Below are 9,393 nucleotides of genomic sequence, written 5' to 3' on the forward strand. Positions count from 1 at the left end.
GCTCAGTTAGAGCCATGTGATGTCTGAGGTCTTGGAATTTCTGGCTATTCTTTGTCACCAACATCATTAAACCTCACTGGAATTAGCCAGCATCTCCACCCTACACTGTCTTCTCCACCGACACTTCATCTCTTTCTTCTCCAACTCTTTTAATCCTCAACTCCTCTACTTCCATCTCCACATTGACTCTTCCTCCTGCACACTTCAAACCAACCACCCCAGTCTGCCTTTCCATCTTCACTTCACCCACTGCCCACCTCCCGAACACCTACCTAACCCCCTCAATGACAGAGTCTGTGACTGCCCTGCTTCCTGCACCATACTCTGCTCTCTGGGGTGGAGTGAAGCTGTATAAGCGGCCCAGGATGGGACACATCACCATCCGCATCCTTTCACAAAACCAGAACTCCTCGGGCACCATTGTTTGGAAAGAAAGGCTCTGGCAGATCTGGTAGTTTAACTCCTGAGCCAATTGAGCTTGCGGTGCTTCAAAAAAAGAAGTTGCCTAACCCAACGCGGCTCATTATAGAGACAGGCAGACAGGCAGAGACGAATAGTCATAATGTGCCATACGAGGGGAAAGGTTGAGGAGGAGATTCCTTCATGGTACCCTTAGCAGGTGCAGGAATTGATCCGTCTGGCCAACTGAGTGTGCTCTAGATCTCCATTTATGTTCCCTCAGCATAGTTTCAATGGAATAGGGAACTTCTTACTAAACTCCCAGGATTCTGCTATGCACTAGTACCATATAGGCTGAGGTGTTCCTCACTACTTAGGCAGCATAAACATTCCCAGTGTTCTGTGCTGTTCTGACACATATAGATGGATTCTGAAAATTGGGCTGTTCCTAGAATGTGTAGTAGTAGCCTCCAGTTCCACGGGATCCTTGCTTACAAGAGATGATAAACTGCAGCATGTGTGGGATCAAAATGTCAAATAACCTTTGCTTTTCTATTGAAAATAACAATGAATGTGCAGCACAAATGTTTAAAATGACTGTATTTAAATAAAAATTGCTTAATACCTGGTTCAAAAATTGTCTATTTCTCTGATAAATGCTCCCAATGAAGAAACTGTGTGCCTCTTTTGAAATATTGATGTAACAGCATTAGTGTGATATGTTTGTGGGAACTGTGTCCAAATTGGCTGCCTTGTTTCCTACATTATAACATTAATAATACCTCATATATATACTTCATTGACTGCAAGGAACTCCAAGCTGTCCTCAGCCTGTAAAAGGAGCTATACAGATGCAATTCTTTCTTTCTAACCAAATTTAAGAATGTCATAAATATAGCCATATTGACTTGGTTGAATATGTTGTTGAACAGAATATAACAAAGAGACATTAAAGTTGAAAGTGATCTTGATTATCTTGTACAAATGCTTAACTTGATCAGGATAAATCCATTCCCGTTAACATAGTGTGGAGGGATGGTTGCTACACTTAAAAAAAATGGTGGAAATATTTTATTCTGATCTTATTCATAGAAAGATCTGGAGTTGCAATGAACAGCCTGAGGATCTCTAATACTACCAGAAAGATTTTGTTAACCTGCTCTGAGTTCTTGCAGTGGGATTTTCCAATGGGAATTCCATTGTTTTTAGCATTCATGGAAGGGAGTGAGTTATTTGGAGGAGAGAAAAATGAAGCATTATTTAAGAAGACAACATCCAAGAAATTTCCCCCTTCACAAAGAACATGCAAGTGACACACATCTAATGTTCAATGAGCAGCTCCATGTGAGGAGAATCATCTTTGGCAAACACAGAATGGCAAAAGTTATGTAAGAGCTGGGGTTTTCAATTTAACTTTAATTGCAAGACTTAGGTCAAATACAATTATAGATTGATCCAAGAGAGCCAATCTGAAGGTCTAATTACAAGACACTCGACACATAACTACGTTATCACAAATGTCATGGAGATTATTCACCTAATTACAATAATGTTTCTCTGACTGGTACAAGCTGGATCGGACAGAAAGTGCCCAGCAAATTGCTTCCTGTTGACAGCGATTCTCAAATAACCAGCTTTATTGAATTTAATTCCCATCTTATCATGACCAGGTTCTGGATGCTTTAGTTTAATGAGGACTGAACATTATACTAATGCTTTTAACCCTTGTGATTCAACACAGTGTGTATACTAGGGTGTGCTGACCCATCCGTATACACAGAGGTCAGCTGTGGACAATATCTTTAGAGAAAGTGATTGCTCAAGGGTTAAAGTACCATAAATTGAAAAGACTTAAGTCTGCAAGATTATTGCAGAATATGACAGGGATTAATCGCAGATAACAAAGTGTGGAGCTGGATGAACACAGCAGGCCAAGCAGCATCGTAGGAGCACAAAAGCTGACGTTTCGGGCCCAGACCCTTTACCAGAGAGGGGGATGGGGAGAGGGTTCTGAAATAAATGGGGAGAGAGAGGGAGGTGGGTCAAAGATGGATAGAGGAGAAGACAGGTGGAGAGGAGAGTATAGGTAGGGAGGGGATAGGTCAGTCCGGAGAGGATGGACAGGTCAAGGGGGCGGGATGAGGTTAGTAGGTGGGAAATGGAGGTGTGGCTTGAGGTGGGAGGAGGGGATAGGTGAGAGGAAGAACAGGTTAGGGAGGCGGGGACAGGCAGGGCTGGTTTTGGGATGCAGTGGGGGGAAGGGAAGATTTTAAAGCTTGTGAAGTCCTCATTGATACTGTTGGGCTGCAGGGTTCCCAAGCGGAATATGAGTTGCTGTTCCTGCAATCTTCAGGTGGCATCATTGTGGCACTGCAGGAGGCCCATGATGGACATGTCATCTAAGGAATGGGAGGGGGAGATAAAATGGTTTGCGACTGGGAGGTGCAGTTGTTTATTGCGAACCGAGCAGAGGTGTTCTGCAAAGTGGTCCCCAAGCCTCCGCTTGGTTTCCCCAATGTACAGGAAGCCACAACGGGTACAGTGGATACAGTATACCACATTGGCAGATGTGCAGGAGAACATCTGCTTGATATAGAAAGTCATCTTAGGACCTGGGATGGGGGTGAGGGAGGAGGTGTGGGGGCAAGTGTAGCACTTCCTGCGGTTGCAGGGGAAGGTGCCGGGTGTGGTGGGGTTGGAGGGGAGTGTGGAGCGGACAAGGGAGTCCCGGAGAGAGAGAGAGTGGTCTCTCCGGAAAGCAGACAAGGGTGGGGATGGAAAAATAGCTTGGGTGGTGGGGTCGGATTGTAGATGGCGGAAGTGTTGGAGGATGATGCGTTGTATCCGGAGGTTGGTGGGGTGGTATGTGAGGACGAGGGGGATCCTCTGGGGGTGGTTATTGTGGGGGCGGAGTTTGAGGGATGTGTTGCAGGAAATGTGGGAGACACGGTCGAGGGTGTTCTCGACCACTCCGGGGGGGAAGTTGCAGTCCTTGTAGATCGCGGACATCTGGGATGTGTGGGAGTGGAACGCCTCATTCTGGGAGCAGATGCGGCGGAGGTGAAGGAATTGGGAATAGGGGATGGAATTTTTGCAGGAGGGTGAGTGGGAGGAGGTGTATTCTAGGTAGCTGTTGGAGCCAGTGGGCTTGAAGTGGACATCAGTTTCTAGCTGGTTGCCTGAGATGGAGACTGAGAGGCCCAGGAAGGTGAGGGATGTGTTGGAGATGGCCCAGGTGAACTGAAGGTTGGGGTGGAAGGTGTTGGTGAAGTGGATGAACTGTTCGAGCTCCTCTGGGGAGCAAGAGGCGGTGCCGATACAGTCATCAATGTAACGGAGGAAGAGGTGGGGTTTGGGGCCTGTGTAGGTGCGGAAGAGGGACTGCTCCACGTAACCTACAAAGAGGCAGGCATAGCTGGGGCCCATGGCCACCCCCTTAGTCTGCAGGAAGTGGGAGGAATCGAAAGAGAAGTTGTTGAGGGTGAGGACGAGTTTGGCTAGGCGGATGAGAGTGTCGGTGGAGGGGGACTGGTCGGGCCTGTGGGACAGGATAAAGCAGACGGCCTTGAAGCCATCTGCATGAGAAATACATGTGTATAGGGACTGGACGTCCATGGTGAAAATGAGCTGTTGGGGACCAGGGATTTGGAAGTTCTGGAGGAGGTGGCAGGCATGGGTGGTGTCGTGGACATAGGTAGGGAGTTCCTGGACCAAGGTGGAGAAAATGGAGCCCAGACAGGTGGAAATTGTATCAGTGATAATGGGAACTGCAGAAGCTGGAGAACCCAAGATAATAAAATGTGAGGCTGGATGAACACAGCAGGCCCAGCTGCATCTCAGGAGCACAAAAGGGTCTAGGCCTGAAACGTCAGCTTTTGTGCTCCTGAGATGCTGCTGGGCCTGCTGTGTTCATTCAGCCTCACATTTTATTATCCCAGACAGGTGGATATGAGTTTGGTGGGGCAGGAGCAGGCGGAGACAATGGGTCAACCAGGGCAGGCGGGTTTGTGGATTTTGGGAAGGAGATAGAAGCGGGCGGTGTGTGGTCGGGGAACAATAAGGCTGGAGGCTGTGGGTGGGAGGCCACCTGAGGTGATGAGGTTGTGGATGGTTTGGGAGATGATGGTTTGGTGCTCGGGGGTGGGGTCATGATCAAGGGGGCAGTAGGAGGAGGTGTCGGAGAGTTGGCATTTGGCCTCAGCGATGTAGAGGTCAGTGCGCCATGCTACCACTGCGCCACCCTTGTCTGCGGGTTTGATGGTGAGGTTGGGGTTGGAGCGGAGGGAGCGGAGGGCAGCACGTTCTGCAGGGGAGAGGTTGGAGTGGGTGAGAGGGGTGGAGAGGTTGAGGTGGTTGATGGCTTGACGGCAGTTGGAGATGAAGAGGTCAAGGGAGGGTAGGAGGCCTGGGGGTGGTGTCCAGGAGGAGAGCTTGTGTTGGAGGCGTGTGAAGGGGTCAGCGGAGGGAGGGTTAGGGTCTTGGTTAGAGAAGTAAGTGTGGAGGCGAAGGTGACGGAAAAACTGCTCTATGTCCAAACGTGACTGGTATTCGTTGATGTGTGGGTGGAGGGGGACAAATGTGAGCCCCTTGCTTAGGACTGACCGTTTGCCCTCAGCAAGGGGGAGGTCTGAGGGGATGGTGAAGATGCGGCAGGGCTCAGTGTGGCCGTCTTCTCTGGGTTTGCTGGCTGTGGGCGGGGTACCATCGGCATTGGCTGTGGGCGGGGTTCCGTCGGCGTTGGCTGTGGGCGGGGTTCCATTGGCGTCAGCTGTGGGCGGGGTTCCATCGGCGGTGGGCGGAGTGCTGCTGGCTAAGGCGGTGGGCAGAGTTTCGTCAGTGGTGGGCGGAGTTATGTCGGCATCAGAGGTGGGTGGAGTCCCATTGGCGGTGGGAGGAGTGGGGTGGGTGGCAGCAGCTGCGGTGCGGGTGGTGTGTGTGGTGTTTAGTTCTGGAAGTGGAGGCGGTGACTGCAGCAGCAGTTGCATTCGTGGTCTCGGAAGTTGTGTGCCTGGTGGTGGCGGATGTGACATCATCGGTGGTTTCACCAGCCGTGGCCTCATGGTCAATGGCGGCAGGTGCATGGTGGGCGAGGTACAGGGACAGGCTTGGGAGTTGGGAGGTGGAGGAATCCATTTTGAGGTGGCAGGAGCCAGTGAATTTGTTGTACTTACGATTTTTAGTGTCCAGTAAAGCTGAGTAGAACTGGGTGTTCAGCTTGTGGATCCTGTGGAGGATAAAAAACAGGAGAGGTCCTTTGCAGGTCTGGGAGAGGGAGGCTCTGAGCTGGGGTAGGCTGGATTGCAGTGCCAGGAGACGCTGGTGTTTGGCTGCGAGTGTCTGTTTCAGGACTCGCAGGGAGAAACACTTCTGAAGGGTCTGAATGTTCTGGATGTGGAGGTGGTCATGGTTGGGGCCAAATTGGGAAGGCTTAAATGTAGACTGTAGTCCATTGGGGATGATCCAGTTCCATAGGCAGGTGCTGAGGAAGGTGATGTGGCTGTGATACCTGGTTTGCTTCAGGACACAGTCGAGCAGTTTCACGACAGAAGAAATTACAAGAGAGTTGCAGTGGGAGAGAGATCCCCTGAGGTTGGTCCGGAGGGAGGAGGGTAACTTCTTCAGGTTAGGCATCCCTGGAAGAGGCTTCGCAGTGAGGTTAAAATTGTGATCAAAGATAATGGAACTGCAGATGCTGGAGAATCCAAGATAACAAAGTGTGAAGCTGGATGAACACAGCAGGCCAAGCAGCATCTCAGGAGCACAAAGCTTGTTTGCAAGATTTCATATCAAAGATGTGGTGCATCCCTTGCTGCTGCATTACCAGAAGTGGTGCAACTAAATGACACCATTCTAAAGGAGGTGTACGAACAGAGAAACCTGTGACATTGTAAGTACACGCATTTTTGAAGGTAGTAGGACAAGTTGAGATTTAAAAAGTACAAAAACAAGCAGAAAGAACTCTTTCTGCGCTGATGGAACATTAACGTGTGAAAGTAAGGGCATAAGGCTCAGCCAGCAGATAACATTATTCCATTTATGGGGAATTATGATCACACAACAAACAATTCATTTAGATGGGGGTGTTTTCACTTGGTGCACCTTTGCTGATGGCTTTGAGAGTCAGCTTCTGGTAAAAGTACGATTTCTATCACTCCCAGAAAGGGCAGGAGTCTCCAGAATTTGTCTCCACTTCCCCGGGGTCAATTCTGGGACATTAACAGCTTCCAGTGACAATGGCCAAGACTGATTGCTAACTAACACAACCTGCATCCAGTTACCACCTGACTTTCCAGAGACCAGGAACCTGTTCCCCCATGCATGGAAAATCCCAACCTGACATCAGAAGAGGCCGCTTGACAGAATATCTTAAAGGCTCCAGGTCACATGATGAGCGCGCCAATCAGTTGACTGATTATTGCTCATAATCCATTGTCCTTTCCTCCAGCTCTGCAGCTTGAGTGAGAATCCCCTCAACTATTTGGGGAAAGACCAGTTGCAGTGAACCAGAAGGTCCTGGTTGTAGTGTTAAAACTTTGAATCCTTGAAATTGGTGGGTTTGGGTGATACCCCTACTCCATCCCTCACCTCACATGAGTTATGGAATCCCTCAAAAAATTCTCACTGTCTGGAACTAGCCCTGTATTGGCTGCAAGAAGGATGGTTTTGATCAAGGGAAGGCAATGGCCTAGCGGTATTATCACAGGACTGTTAATCCAGAGACCCATAAGAGCCTGGGGACCCTGATTTGAATCCTGCCATGGCAGATGGTGGAATTTGAATTCAATAAATATTTGGAGTTAAGAATCTATTGATGACCATGAGGATCCATTGCTGATTGTTGGGTAAAACTCATCTAGTTCACTAATGTGGTTGACTCTGAACTGCCCTCTGGGCAACTGGGGATGGGCAATAAATGCTGCTGAGCTCAGCGACACCCTCATCCTGTCAATGAACAAAGGAAGGAAGAATGACATCCTCCTGAGAATCTCAAGAGGGCATCTCTTGTTCCTGGGCAGCAAACTCAGCAGGTGGAATAACCCTCTCGTTTCTAAGTACGAACAATGATTCAAAATTTGAGGGGAATGTACTGAATAAATAGAACTTGAATTAAACATTAACTTCCCTGACTGAGATAAATCAAAAATCCTGTAACTTGAATAAGTAACTAGGCCATTAGCTATGCTTGTGATTATGGACCATCTTTCAGGGGCAGTTAATGTGTAACTAAATAGTAAAGGCTGTAAGAAGAATATTACTAAAATACTCAGGGAATCCGGATAAGATTCCTGTTAAAAAATCATTCCCCTTTTAGTTATAAATCTGTTCTCAGTCTTAATAGGCTACTTGAGTTGAACTCACCGGTTTTCTCCAATTGCTGATGGGGCATTTCCAGCAATTCCCCAGCCTACGACAACTGGTTCCAATTTTAATGATAATCAATGTTCACCTCCCGTGATCAATGTCAACACCATGTGGTGAGACTGGAGAATGCTGCTGTCCTCCCCATAGGATCATGCAGGGAGGTAGGGTGGGTAAGGCCTGTTAGGTGTTGAACTGAACAGAGGCAGCCATTCTTCAACAGCTTAACATACACGGTACCCAAGAGGAGAGGACCACCGGGAGCTTTCCGTTCGTTGATCCAGTGAATGGTAAAGCAATTCCTTTCCCCACCTCATCCCTGTAACAGCACCACATTCCCTGAACCTCCCCATTCCATCCACTGCATTTTGGGCTTGTCTGACAGATTTCAGTAACCCCAGAACCTCAGCTCATGTTCAAACTGTAAAGCCTTTGACCTCCCTTGACCATGTGACTCCCATGTGGCACCTGAATCTGGCCTTCTGCACATCTCTGATATAACAAAGTGTGGAGCTGGATGAACACAGCAGGACAAGCAGCATCTCAGGAGCACAAAAGCTGACGTTTTGGGCCTAGACCCTTCATCATATCTCCCTTGCTTTTCATTCCACCGTTGGAGGTTATGCCTATTTTCCACTCGGTGATTCCCACCCTAGCCTCCTCCATCTCTCCAGCTCACTCTCCCCCTGTTACACCAGTAACTGTAAACTAAAATGACCAAATGGTCCCAAAAAATTGCAGACATTAGCAAGAAGTTGCCACTTTGTAACAATGTGACTTTAACATGTATTAGAACCCGTGTGCATCAAATAGGGGTTAACAGGAAAATGATACATCAAATAAATTGTGAATTTAACCTGAAGTGGTTGATACAAGAAAGATGCAGCTGCACAACCACAAATATACACGTCATTCCCCATAAGAGATGTGGCGCTGTATTATTGTATAGTTCTACAGTTTGCTGGTCTTTGAATAGGTCATGGGACTAGTCTGACCTTAGCTTTTACCTCTCAGTTTCACAGCTATGATAAGCATCAGCACAAATATATTTCAACAAATCCTCTCTCTCCCCTTAGGTCACAACTTGAGAGTATGGCTTTTCCAACTTCCTTTTCAACCGAACCCGCAAGTCTTACAGGACTTCCACCGCATTTAACTTCATACAATCCAGCAAGTACCCTGATCTACCCTTCGTCAGTCCAAAATGGATAACATCACACTTGCTAACTTTGAAATCCATCTGCCACAGTTTTGTCCATTCACTTAGTCTATTAATATCCCTTTGTAATTGTATGCTGTCATCCACACTGTCTACAATGTCATCTAACTTTGTGTCATCAGCAAATTTGGACATACGACTTTCTGTGCCATTATCCAAGTTGTTAATAAATCATGTGAATAGTTGATGCCCGAACACAGATCCTTATGGGAGACCACTGGTCACATCCTGCTAATTTGAGTACGTACCCATTATCCCTACTTTCTCTTGCCTGCCATTGAAACAATTTCCCAACCAGGTTAGTCATTTGACCTCAACTCCGTGGGCTTCTATTATAGTTAACAGTCCCTTATATGGGACTTTAGCAAAGGTCTTCTGGGAGATCTAACAGTTAGGATCAGGACATTCAGGAGAGA

Source organism: Stegostoma tigrinum, chromosome 17 (assembly GCF_030684315.1).
Source record: "Stegostoma tigrinum isolate sSteTig4 chromosome 17, sSteTig4.hap1, whole genome shotgun sequence".
NCBI classification, from domain to species: Eukaryota; Metazoa; Chordata; class Chondrichthyes; order Orectolobiformes; family Stegostomatidae; genus Stegostoma; species Stegostoma tigrinum.